The 13,506-nt window shown below is 40.1% G+C and overlaps 1 long non-coding RNA gene across 2 annotated transcripts in view; it reads right to left on the bottom strand.

The window, feature by feature from the left end:
• Positions 1-3,252: 3,252 nt before the first annotated feature.
• LOC110300784 overlaps positions 3,253-13,506 on the bottom strand; it is a 10,703-nt gene continuing 449 nt past the window's right edge. The window contains exons 2-3 of one of the 2 annotated variants that reach the window (XR_002378626.2): positions 4,610-4,900; positions 3,253-3,315 (exon numbers count right to left, since the gene is read on the bottom strand). This is a non-coding gene — a long non-coding RNA (uncharacterized LOC110300784). The remainder of the gene's footprint in view (positions 3,316-4,609; positions 4,901-13,506) is intronic. The other variant, XR_002378625.2, reaches the window with a different exon arrangement.

The raw sequence follows: 13,506 nt of genomic DNA, 5'->3' as shown, positions 1-13,506 counted from the left end.
AACAACGATGTGCCAAGCGCTGCTCAAGACAGGAGATAACAAGAAACCCTTCAGTAGGCAGGCAAAATACGTTTTAAAAAATCAAGAAGCAATCACTGTGTTGCATTCCTTGATTTCAACAGCAATTAGGTTAATAATCAAGAGAGACTGGTAATCAAAGCGGAGCCCCAATCAGTAGAATCACAATGTATTTCTTTAAGGCTCTTGACGGATGCAGTACTGAAGCCTGGGAACTCTACTTATGACTAACACCCTAAACTCTACTAAGTGGTTTCTTGGGTGTCGTTCCTTACTGGGAAAATTGCTCCAGAGAGTTTTCTTCATACAGCTATGCTTTTCAAAATTTAGAATAGTTTCCAATGTATGTAATTCAGGTTCCCTGACCAGAACAAGAAAACAATTCTGTAAGTGAAAAACAGTGTATTTGGCAATTCTACTTAAAAAAAAAAAAATTAAACACTGTGACTTATTGGTAGTTTTGATTATTTACCTTCCAGTTCATATCTGTACCCTATCTTTATAAAAGAAATTGTCTTATTTTTTGAAGCTCCTGAGAAGAAAATACTTGCTAATGGGTAAAAGAAAATAAATGGCTTCCTCTCTTGGCAGCTTGTCTCTCTCTGCAGCTCAAGTCCATCACAGTAAAGCATACGTAGTGTTTACACCGATCAATTTGTTGGTTCCTAAGTGGCTCAGAGAGCAGCCACACATCTGTTAGGCAGTGTCTCACCTACAAAAATCAGCATCATCTATGACACCATGCCTTTCCATGAAGTGATTTTTGTGTCTGCCATTGGCTCCATCCCTCAGTACTCTCACTTTTAGGTCCTTACTTGAGAACAGTCCATTTCAAACTCATCGTTATTTTTTCTCAACTAACACAAGCCCAAGTTGAATATGGAATATTTTAGAAACAGAAGCAAATATACATGTATATCCATAGTTCCTATCCTGAGTACGTTGTTTCTATTGAATTTAAAATAGTTAAAACTTTTTCTTTGAGAAGTGTGTTTATGAGTACTGTATTTTCATTTCCAGTCTTCTATCTTCCAATATCTCCTGTGTCTCTTCTGAGCCCTTTCATATTTATAATCTCTTCTTTAATTATTATTGATACCCCCATACACACACACACACATATATATATTTATATCCTGCTCAGCCTATTTACTAATGCTCACGTGTATATGTGCTTAGGATTAACCATTTGACATTGGGAAGCCTAGAAGAGAGGTAGTTACTAGAAAAGAATGAATGTCCATTTCTCAACAGCCACAAATTCCTGTGGCTTTCCACTGAAAGGGTGAGGGCATATGAGAATTCTACCATCCACAATGGCATGTCAATTTGTGTTGTGTCATTGTGCAGCTCTTGTTTGGGTAAATATATTGTTGAGTTGTCCTGAATGCAGCTCTCTGTCATTATTAAAGATAGTATCTCCCAGCAAATGTACTGGTCTCTGACTCTTAAAATATCTCTGTGGTGTTCCCTGAGCGTTAGATGCAAGGCTTGTGCATCAACTGGGACTGTATTTAGAACAGAATTAGGAATTATACTAATTGCTCAAATCGGATAGTTATCAATTGGTCCTTTCTTTCCCTCGATATTTTCCCTCCTCATTTTTACAACTTCTGATTTCAAATATTTCTAGAAAAGCTCTAGTTTTTGCTATAACTATTCTCCTTAGTCCAGGTACACTCACTTGTATGTTTCAGCAGTGGCTTTCAAAGTCATTCTTTTGACTTCGTGCTTGGTATTTCCAGTGAAGTCACCAGAGTATCCCAAGTGGTGTCTTTGAAACATAAATAATGTCACTCCAACGTTTAAATTCTGCAGTCGATTTTCACCTCAGTTAGAATAAGATCAGAGCTTCCACATCCTGCTCTTCCTTGGCCTTATTTTCTGCCTCTTGTCTATTACACTTGAAAGCCACCAACTCTTATTTTCTTCTGTCCCCATCCCCATTCAGACCATGGGTTCGACTGCCACTCAGAGTCCCCTCCTTCACTTTCAGCTTTAGCTTCACTTCTTGTTATCCATGGTTCACAAATATCAATGGAGACACGCAAAAGTAAACAACCCTTAATTTTTGAATTGCTATTTTGCGTGATGGGATGAAATCGCAAAGATTCTCAAAGTACTCCAGTTCTACATCACAACGTTCAGGGAACACCACAGAGATATTTTAAGAGTCAGAGACCAGTACATTTGCTGGGAGATACTATCTTTAATAATGACAGAGAGCTGCATTCAGGACAACTCAACAATATATTTACCTAAACAAGAGCTGCACAATGACACAACACAAACTGGAACAGTTCCCTGTTGTATAAGCTGCTGCGTGACCATCCAACAGTAGGCATCACAGTTATCAGAAGTCCTATGAAGGTGTCACAGTGCTTGTGCTCAGTCTCCCTAGCACAGTACTCCAGTTCTACATCACAATGTGCACACCACTCCCTTCATTGCACTGTGCAAAAACTGTTCCATCTCACATCACACAAGAAGCCAAGTACATACCCACAATGCAAACAGTATTCTGGAAACAGCAAGAGAGAAAGACTATAGTCAAATAAAACTTACACTCCTCATTTTATTTTTATTGTGGTTAATTTTCAACTACCTGTCCTCTATAAATTAAATGGGGATTTGTATGCATAAGAAATCACATAGGTAGGTAGGTTGGATTGACACTGTAAACTGTATCACCTGTACAGATAAGCTGCAACAGTTGATATGTCAACAGATGCTACATCCACAGAATCATCCAAACATTAACTGCATAGACTATATAGGCCATGAATCATCCTTTCTTAAACAGTATAGCGTAACAATCATTGATGTAAGAGTTACATTGTAGTAGGTATCATGTAAGAAATTAGAGATGATTTAAACCACATAGGGAGATTAAACAGGCTACAGATGAAATACTACACCATTTTATATACGTGGTCCCGTTCATTAGCAGATTTCAGATCCTGGAACAATCTTCTGCAATACTGGGCAATGACCACATTTGATAATTCCTATAAGGCAATCTTCAGATGACTGGCATTCCCACTCTGAAGAGCTCAGCCTACAGTCCATAGTCTCAGGGACATTCTCTCACCTAAGGCTGGTGGTATAGGAGCTGGGCTTGAATGCATCTTCTATTAATTTTATGCAGCTGTACATCTCTGCAGCATTGATACCTTACTGACTATTTCCCTGAATTTTGTGCTGAAGTAGAACATAAACTCCATGGAGGAACTTTGTGTGTCCTTGATGGAAGGAGCCATTGGCCATGGGCGTGGCCCATAGATGACCTGGAACATACTAAAATGAACAAATAAAAATGATTTAAAAATATGATTTAAAATAAGTCATAACTGCTTCCCAGCCTTTTGGCTAGGATCAAGTTTAAAATAAGTCAGACACATAGCATACCTGGCTTCTTGCTTCTAATTAGTAACATATCATGGGCTGTAACCCTCTATGTAACTGTCTCAGTTCCTACAGAGCTTGATGAACAAGCAGGTTTCACCTCCACACATGAAAATCAGCAAAAACTCAGTGAGCTATGCATTAGTTGCTATAAGCCCTGGGACTGACTGAAAACTCTTGAGGAGGGCTTTCTGGGCTGGACCCTTTAGTATCTGTAAAACTCTTTCCATGGGTGTTTTGTTCCTCATTCTAAGAAGGAGTGAAGTATCCACACTTGGGTCTTCCTTCTTCTTGAGTTTCATGTGTTTTCCAAATTGTGTCTTGGATAACAGATATTGTATCTGTTAAGGTTACAGTTTCAGAGCAAATGTATACAAGCCTAGTTAGCTTCCCCTTCCCTATGTTGGATGCTTGAAAGTGACTTTTTCACTTCTTTTGCTGACTGGATCCTTTCATCTTTGAACACTCAAGCCTGATATCAGTTTTAGCAAATCTATTTGTAGAATCCATCAACATTTTGCTATGAGAGCCTTGGCACAGAAGGAGTCAACTGAAGGGTCAGGACATCTCGTTTTCTCTCGGTTCTGCTGTCTAGGAATAAGATACAACAAGAAGTAGTTCTAACTTCATTTCAATAGAAAATGTAATGTATTTTACTTCTTGAGTGGGTGGCTACTAGATTAAAAATCACATAAGAAATTAAAAAAAAAAAAGAAAGAAAGAAACATTTGCCCTTCCAATTAGATGTGAAGGCTGAAAAGCAGCAAGTAGCATATCTAGATGCCATGAGACTATGTGAGCCCAATTTCAGGTCTCCAACAATGTGATATTTATATAACAAGGAAGAGAGGGAAGATGGGTTTAAAGGAAGAAGGAGAAAAATAAATCAATTGGACATGGATCTTTTTTACACACGTGTGTGTGTGTGTGTGTGTGTATAATGTGTAGCTTCAGTCTGCCTAGTGAACAAGAGAGATGTCTTTAAACATTTTTTAAAGGTCAGGCAGTGGTGGCTCACACTTTTAATCCCAGCACTCAGGAGGCAGAGGCAGGTGGATTTCTGTGAGTTCAAAGACAGCCTAGTCTATAGAACAAGTTCCAGGAGAGCCAGGGTTACACAGAGAAATCTTGTCTGGGGTGGGGTAAAGGTTTTACACTTACTTTATATATGTACGTACTTACTTACCCACCTACTTCATTGTCTGGAGGTCAGAGGACAACTTGAATCTGTTCTCTTTCCCACCATGTGGAGCTTTAATGAGGATCAAATTTGGGTCATGGGGCTTGACAGCCAGGGTTTCAATCACTGAGCCATCTCAACTGCCTGAGAGATATAGCTGCTAAAGCTGACTGTTGTGTCTTAGGCTTCATTCAGGCTTCGGACTCCTAAGGTGGAGTCTGTCTCCATGATGATGGTAGAAATCTCCCGGATCTGAGCTAGTACTGTTACAAAACATAGCTGGTGGTCTGTGTTCCACTGAAAGTAAAGGAAGAAAATCCAGAGAGATGGTTCAGCGGTGGACAGCACCTGCTGTTCTTTCTGACACGTGTTCAATTCCCAGACCCCGCGTGGTGACTCATAACCATCCAGAACTCCACTTCCAAGGAACCTGATGCCTTCTGACCTCCACGGGCACCAGGTATGCATGTGCTACACATACATGTGTGGAGGCAAAACACTCATACACATAAAATAAAGTAAACATACCTTTAAAAAGACAAATTGTAGAAAGGAAGGTGGGGGACTTTTTTAATTATTTTTTTTTCAAATTAAGAAAATGTATGTGATTCTTAATAGTATTTTTATTTATCCCTTAAAATTTTTGTTCATTCACACAATAATGCAAGAGATTTCTTTGTAAAGTCATTAGGTCTAGATGCATTACTTACATCGTGGGTGGGTACATCTTTCCAGCCCATTGATTTTCTTAAGCACTATCCTTGAAGCAGAGCCTGCCTATCGGTAGCTGTCATTTCCAGCTGCAATGACTCTAGCCTCCTATGGTTCTTACATGTTTATTTTTTTGTTCCATTGTTTTTCTTGCTCTGAAACCATCTCATCCTAGGTAAAATGGTCATCTAAAAATGAAGAGCCTCACAGAACCTATATCCTGAGGGGGTTTCCCTGGCCTTCAGCAGCTTCCCTCTAGACAGTGTTATCTTGTGTGACAGGACTTATCACATTACCTCCAACCACTTACTTCTTACTTGAAAGCTATAGGAAGGGGAAGGTCTTTTTGTTGTTGTTGTTGGTTTTGTTTGTTTGTTTGTTTTTCAAGACAGGGTTTCTCTGTGTAGCCCTGGCTGTCCTGGAACTCACTTTATAGACCAGGCTGGTCTCAAACTCAGAAATCCACCTGCCTCTGCTTCCTAAGTGCTAGGATTAACAGCGTGCACCACCACCCCCAGGCTAGGAAGGGGGAGTTCTTTGTCTTCACTACAGAATTGGCCTGATACCCAGGGAGTTGGAGCAAGTTTTCCTCTTAAAAAAAAAAAATCGGATATATTTATAGCCTCTTGCTGCCAATTAAGTGTTTTTCTCACACTGGGGATCATGCCAAAGGGAAAAAGGGTCTTTTTCAAAATCATTTATTTCTCAGAGTATATAACGACCACAGTGACATCAATAAAACATACATGTAAGCATTTTGTGTATGGACTATGGTTTTCCAAATGTTCATTATCCTGTAATCTAGAAAGTACTGTTCTATAAAGCAGTGTGAGGATACTCTTTTTCTTATACAAAGGATTTTGTGAACAAGAGCATTTAATACTGTGTTATTTGTAAAAAACAAAAACAAAACAAAATACCTACAAACAAACAAACAAACACTAGAGGATGAAGCTGGCTCAGGTGCTCAACATTACAGAAGTGACTGCCTAAGCTCTAGTGCTGGGCCACGGAGTGGAGACAAGGTACTTGCATGAGGACAGGAGATTCCAGCACCCATGGAAATGGCAGGTAGGTGTGTGTCCTGGGCTCAGGAGACAGAGATTGGGGATTCTTGGGCAAACAATTTCAAACACCATGCACTAGGTTCCATTGAAATATTGCCTTGGGGACACTGGATAGCAGCAGCCTGGGGCCTGAATAGGTAGTGCATCTGCATCTGAACACAGCATATACGTAACCATGGAAAAAGAAAAAAGAAAGAAAAAGCCAACCAAGTAAACAACCAAAAATATTTAGTAATAGTATATTAAACAGGTTTCTTTTTAATTAAAAAAAATGCCCACAAAAGTATCATAGAAAAATCATAGTAAAAATAAGAAAACATATTAAGATATAATCTAAATAAATAAATACAAGAAGGGATAGTTAACAATTAAAATTCTTTGTTGATGAGTCTTTTTTTTTCTCACAGGGTTTCTCTGTGTAGCCCTGGCAGTCCTGGAACTCACTCTGTAGACCAGTCTGGCCTTGAACTCAGAAATCCACCTGCCTTTGCCTCCCAAGTGCTGGGATTAAAGGTGCACACCACCAACGCCAGGCTTGATGAGTCTTTTGTATTCTCTTTCCTGTCTTCTGTATATTCTAACAATTTTTTAGGGATAAGCAATGTTTCTTTGAATCTTTTAAAATTCCAATTCAGGATGATCACTCACTGGCATTAAAAATTAACATAAGGGATGTAAGTCAGATTCAGAGAGACAAATATTTTTCTCTTATATACACAATCTAGATTTAATTGTGTGTGTGTGTGTGTGTGTGTGTGTGTGTGTGTGTGTGTGTATGCCTTTGTGAGATGAAAGTAGAAGAGATATATGACAGGGTAGAAAGAGGTCTAAGAGATAATTTACAGGAAAGGTTAGTGGAAGAAATGAAAGACAAAACATTATATTTTCCCTCATAATATCATAATCTAAATATATATTATATTACCTATAAATCTAGATTTATATATAATATTTTACATGCATGTTTAGATTTATATAATATATATATATATATATATATACATACATATGTGTGTGTATGACATAGAATCAGAAGGAGGTAGAGGAAATAGAAAGTATGAGGAAGGGGTCAGACAAATATGAACACAGTATAATACTATATATATGAAAATGTCATTAATGAAATACATTGTTAGTTCCCTTGCCCCAAATTATCAAAATGAAAACAGTAGAAATAAAGAATAGATAAAACAATTTCTAAACTGAGAAAAAGTAAAGACCAAGGAATAAGAATCTCTACTGACTGACACTTAGGCATGGAAATACCACTGAATTTGGTTTGTTTGTTAGTTTTAAATCAATGTACACTTGATTTTGGCTTCTAATCGCAACACTTCTTCTATGACCCAAATCACCCTTCTCATTTGGCCTTCCATGTCTTCAAAGCGCAATGAAGCAATTAAATGTGATCATTCAGCACACTTCCGAAGTTCTAACTGCAGACCTCTTTGTAAGCAGAGATGGGTGATTAGATCGACGGAGGGGCAGGTCCCATTGCTGGCTTGCTGTTCTTGCCCCCTATTGTAGCACAGGCTTTGCAATGAGCTGGGCAAGAGAGACTGTTGGTGTGTTGCCTTGACACTCTTTCTTCCTGGATGGTCTCTTTTCTGGATGTGTTTGGCCTGTATCAGTAACTATACCATGAGTATGATAACTATATTAGAATATGTTACATGTGAATGATACTAGAATACTACTAATAAATTATACAATCTTACAATACCTCATATTACTATATAGTAAGGCTGAAAAGGACACGCCACAGCCCCTCTGGATCACTGTGTCTTTTTTCTTTTTAGGTATTTAACTTACTGCCTGTGCTGGCTAGTTTTGTGTCAACTTGACACAGCTGGAGTTATCACTGAGAAAGGAGCTTCAGTTGAGGAGATGCCTCCATGAGATCCAACTGTAAGGCATTTTCTCAATTAGTGATCAAGGGGGAAAGGCCCCTTGTAGGTGGGACCATCTCTGAGCTGGTAGTCTTGGGTTCTATAAGAGAGCAGGCTGAGCAAGCCAGGTGAGGCAAGCCAGTGAACATCCCTCCATGGCCTCTGTATCAGCTCCTGCTCCCTGACCTGTCTGAGTTCCAGTCCTGACTTCCTTTGGTGATGAACAGCAGCATGGAAGTGTAAGCCGAATAAACCCTTTCCTCCCCAACTTGCTTCTTGGTCATGATGTTTGTGCAGGAATAGAAACCCTGACTAAGACACTGCCATAGTTTTTCTCTTGGTAAAATGTCTGTGTTTTGGTTTCTTTAGTCTTGCCTCACAGAGAGAAATTTTTGAGATCTAAAATTTTAAGGCTGAAGCATAAGCATAGCCTTCTAAACAGGCAAACTAAATAGGAAACAATGCTGGCGTGAGGCTTGAATAGCAACATACCTACCCACAGGCTGAGAATCTGCTTATCTCCCACCCCACTCCACCCCACCCCCAACCCCCCTTTTTTTTTCCAGCAATTTTACAGTTCTTGTACACAACGAGTCCTGTAGCATGCATATATTATGTCCAGCCTACGGCTACTGAATAAAACAGCTGCTTCCCGTGCATCAAAAATATTCCCATAGAAGTTAATTTATGGAAATCACAATGCACTCAAAAGGCTTCACTAACTTCCTTTTGCAGGCTACACATGATGCTTAGGTAAACACAAAGATGAACTGGATAGCACAGAACTGCACAAACCTCATGAAGAGACACAGTCAGAAGGCTGTGTCACTCGCTCGAGGTGGGTTCGGGATTCCAGTGACATAAGAAAGTTCCTCCTTGATAGCTAGTCTGATTCCTTCCCACTTCTTCCAGAAGCCAGCTTTTCAGGACTGCTGATTGGTGACATCTCTGTTCGTCAGTGTCTAGTGCGCTGTGCTTCAAAGGTACAGTTTAAGTGCTTTGATAGTCCCAGTGATAAACACCTGGACACAACACAGGAGCCTCCAGGAAGCTGGATTCTCTGCAGAGTAGCCAGCTCTAAAGAGGCAATAAACACAGCCGTGTAACAGTACATAATACTCTAGGGGTTACAGTCTTCCTGCCTCTTAATCCGTGGTGCTTTCCCTCCTTTAAAGACTGGTCAAGAATGAGACAATCAGCCAAACATTAGAGCCCAAAGTATCCCTGTCAAGTACTGGGATACTGGGGCTGGGGAGATGCACTCATAGGATGGATACAAAGTAACAGAGACACAGGGGAAGGAATCCAGTTTTGCCTCCTGGGGAGGATTCCATCTTGTTTTGTTTTGTTTTTTCCTGGTTTCTGTCAGTGACCTGGGGTCAACTAAAGTTAAATCTTGTAGTTGACTCTTGAGAAAACACTTTCAGCCTGTGTTTCCTCTCAGCAGTTCTTCCTCTCAGGAACAACAAACAGCAACAAAAAGCCAGAAGGCAGTTAGTTGGCTCAACCCCCATTTAGCTCTCTCCTAATTCACTCTCCTCTTCAAGTCACCAGACCAGGCAATTTTGCTCAAAAGTATCAAGCTTTGATCCTCCTTTCACAATTTCTGTTTAACATTTCTTAGAATAGCATTCCTTTTTTATTTCCTTAAATTATCCTAGAGGATTTTCTTGGTTTGGGTTTCTTTTTTTCCCCCCTAACCACTTTAAGTTACATCCGCAAATAAGTTTTCTGTCTTCCACATATTACTCCATTGACTGTGCTCTCCTCTAGGTTGTAACTAGCATATATCTACATATGTATGTGTTCTAGCAATCTAGCACTCTGATCTCCTTTACATTCATTACACATTAAGAGCCTGAGAGAGAGGCTGCCGGGCTCATACCATCAGGACGGGTGTTTATTCACTTCAACATGAGGAATTTGTTTTATGTGTGTGTGTTGTATGGTATGTGCACATGTGAGTTGCATGTGTGGGTGTGTATGTGTGTGTGAGTGTGAGAGAGTGTATATGTATAATATGGTTTATATAGTATAGAATATACACATGGGAGTATATATGTTAGTGTATGTTTGTGTAGTATGGTGTGTGTACGTGAGTGTGTGTGTAGGATGGCATGTGTAGTATGGTGTGTTTGTGTATAGTACTATGTGTGTGCTTGTGTAAGGGTGTGAGAAAGCACTTCACTATGTGGGCATGTGGCATACATATATCACGATGTCTTTCCCAGTTGCTTCTCCACTTTATTTTTTGAACCACTATCTCTCACTGAACTCGAAGTTCACATTTTTAGATAGACTGGCTGACCAGTGAGTTCCCAGGACCTGCCTGTCTACATCATCAAGCTCTGGGATTGCAGACAAAAGCTGCCATACTCACATATTAACATGGATGCTGGAGATAGCAACTTTGACTCTCATGCTTTCATAGTAAGCACTTTACCCATGGAGACATCTCCCCATCCTTCAACACTTGTCTTCTGAATACCTCGTAGAGGAGACAGAGTCATTATCCACTACAGCACTCAAACCAATAAGCCACCAGCAAGAAATGGTGCAAGTTTAACGTAGTAGGAAGTGTACCTTTAAAGTAGGTCACCAGCCAATGCATACATGAATCAAGTCAGACATTATAACCATACGTACCTACAAGTATTACAATGTCAATCAAAAAGCAATAGGGGGCTGGAGAGACAGATAAGTTGGTAAGAATATTCACTCTTCTTACAAAGGATGCAAATAGAACTCCTAGCACCCACACTGGGTGCTCCACAAGTGCCTATAACTCCAGTTCTAAGGGTCCAGATTGCTCTGGTTTCCACAGGAACCTGCACTTATGTACACACACACACACACAGTTAAAACTAAATATAAATGATAAAAATGATAAAAAAAAAGGGATTAAATTGTCAGAGATGATGAAACTTCATGCCACTGTCATCTGATTCCTTATAAGAGGAACACTAGCCGGTCAGTGGTGGTGCACGCCTTTGGTCCCAGCACTTGGGAGGCAGAGGCAGGTGGATTTCTGAGTTTGAGACCAGCCTGGTCTACAAAGTGAGTTCCAGGACAGCCAGGGCTACATAGAGAAACCCTGTCTAGAAAGAAGACAAACGAACAAACAAACAAACAAAAAAAACCACAAAAAACAACAACAAAACAGGAGGAACACTGGTGGCAGCTTGGGAGTCTACATTCGTTCTGGTGAAACCTGGCCAACTACCCTTCTCTGGGAAATCTAAATAGGTGCAGATAGGCTGAGTCATTTTTTGCCCTGGCAAAAACTAGAGAAAGAAAGGCAGTTAGTACATTTTCAGCCAAAGGAACTTATTCAAATGACCTGGTGGGGCAAGGAGAAACTTAGAGAGCATACTAGATCCCAGGACTTTAGGGAGAAAGCCATGGAGATTCAGCCACGTTTTGGGTCAGGAAAACTTGAAGCCCATCCTATTGTTGGGGCAACCACTAACTGGCCATCAAACTTTGTACCTCAGTGTGTCCGTCAGAAGGAGCTCGGTTTATTATACTGTCATAGAGGGGACTGAGGTGTCAGAGAGCTCTCAGTCTTCAGTCTCAGTTTCTTCATGTGCAAAAATGGAAACAATCTTATTTAAGTAAGAAAAAAATCTATTGTCAGTTAAGGATCTAAGAGAAGGCTCAATATTTAGTAAAATAAGGAGAAGGAGATGCTTCAAGTCAGAGATGAATGGATGAGATGTCATCCCAAGATTCTGCTCTTTGAGGGATGAAGAATGATAGATTTGAGGCAACCTCAACTGCAGAGAGAAAGCCAGGCCAATATATGTACACACAAATATATATAAAAACATAAATGATATATATGACATATATCATCTATACTATTCATTATAATAATACATATTAAAACAATATTTGCTATACACACACACACACACACACACACACACACACATATATATCCTCTAAACCACCCAGAAAGCCTATTTTAACATTATTTATGTCTATTAAAGAGTTCTAGTTTCAGATTGTGTGTGAGTATAGGCATGAACATCCTAGAGTTCACGTTGAGGTCAGAGGACAATCTCAGGTGTTGGTCTGTATCTTCCCTCTTACTTGATATAAGGTCTTCACATTGTTTCTCTGCTGGATAAGCCAGGCTAGCTGGCCTCTGAGCCTCCAGAAAATGTCCTGTGTCACCATCCCATCTCCTCCAAGCAGTGCTGGGAATATATAAATTCTTGTTACCATGTCCTGCTTTTACCTGGGTTCCAAGGAATTAATCTTGGATCTTCAAGCATATGCAGAAAGCATTTATATCAGCAGACTCATCTTTCTTACCATTAACCTCTGCCTTCAAATTCTGTCATAAATGCCACCACCACCCCTAGCAGGATATAAAAGCTAGGATCCCATGACATGAAGGACAATGTGGGTAATGTTTGCAGGTCACTAGTTGTGGGGTTGCTCTTTGTGAATCCTACCCAAGTACTTCTGAAATGTGCCTTACTGGGTGTGGCCATCCCTGCTAAAATAATGACGGAGGCAACAGCCACACCTCACCTCTCAGATCGGTTCCTTCTCACATACCAGGAGAAGTTCCCCCTTCCACCAGTTCATCCTGAAACTGACTAGAGACCTGACTGCTGTATGTTAAAATTCTGCGGTTTCCTTTCTACCTGCCTCACGATCTTGTTATCTGCTGGGACCCTTTTTGCCTTATATATAATTCTCGCCATCATTCACAACCAGCTACCCATTTGGGTCAGAAGGAATAGGCCTCCTGATTTTTAATAAGGATAGTCTTACAAATGAAGAAAGGTAGCATTTTAATTGTTACAGATCTTTGCTTTGTTGTGACACAGAAGTTGACATTTGCCTGATGCTGCTGATATCCTAGACACCAGTGTGTTTTTAAAGGCACTTCAGCTCCCTGGGTCTTTAAAGGCCGTATGAACATCGGATCTATCTATGCCTGCTGGCTCCTTCCATGCAGGCATTAATTCAGTTTCCATTTAACTCCTATCAATGGCCTTATCTTTGCTTTTGCTTTTTTTTTTTTTTCATTATCTTTCTCAACAACAATAGGATTCTTTATCACTGCGGCTTAGTCAGTGGAAGGACAGACGGCCCTAGCCTAGTGTTGCTTTAAAAAAAAAAGTAGGCCAGGCGGTGGTGGCGCACGCCTTTAATCCCAGCACTTGGGAGGCAGAGGCAGGCGGATTTCTGAGTTCGAGGCCAGCCTGGTCTACAAAGT

Source organism: Mus caroli, chromosome 8, assembly GCF_900094665.2.
Source record: "Mus caroli chromosome 8, CAROLI_EIJ_v1.1, whole genome shotgun sequence".
NCBI lineage: Eukaryota > Metazoa > Chordata > Mammalia > Rodentia > Muridae > Mus > Mus caroli.
This window is presented reverse-complemented; position numbering and strand designations above follow the sequence as displayed.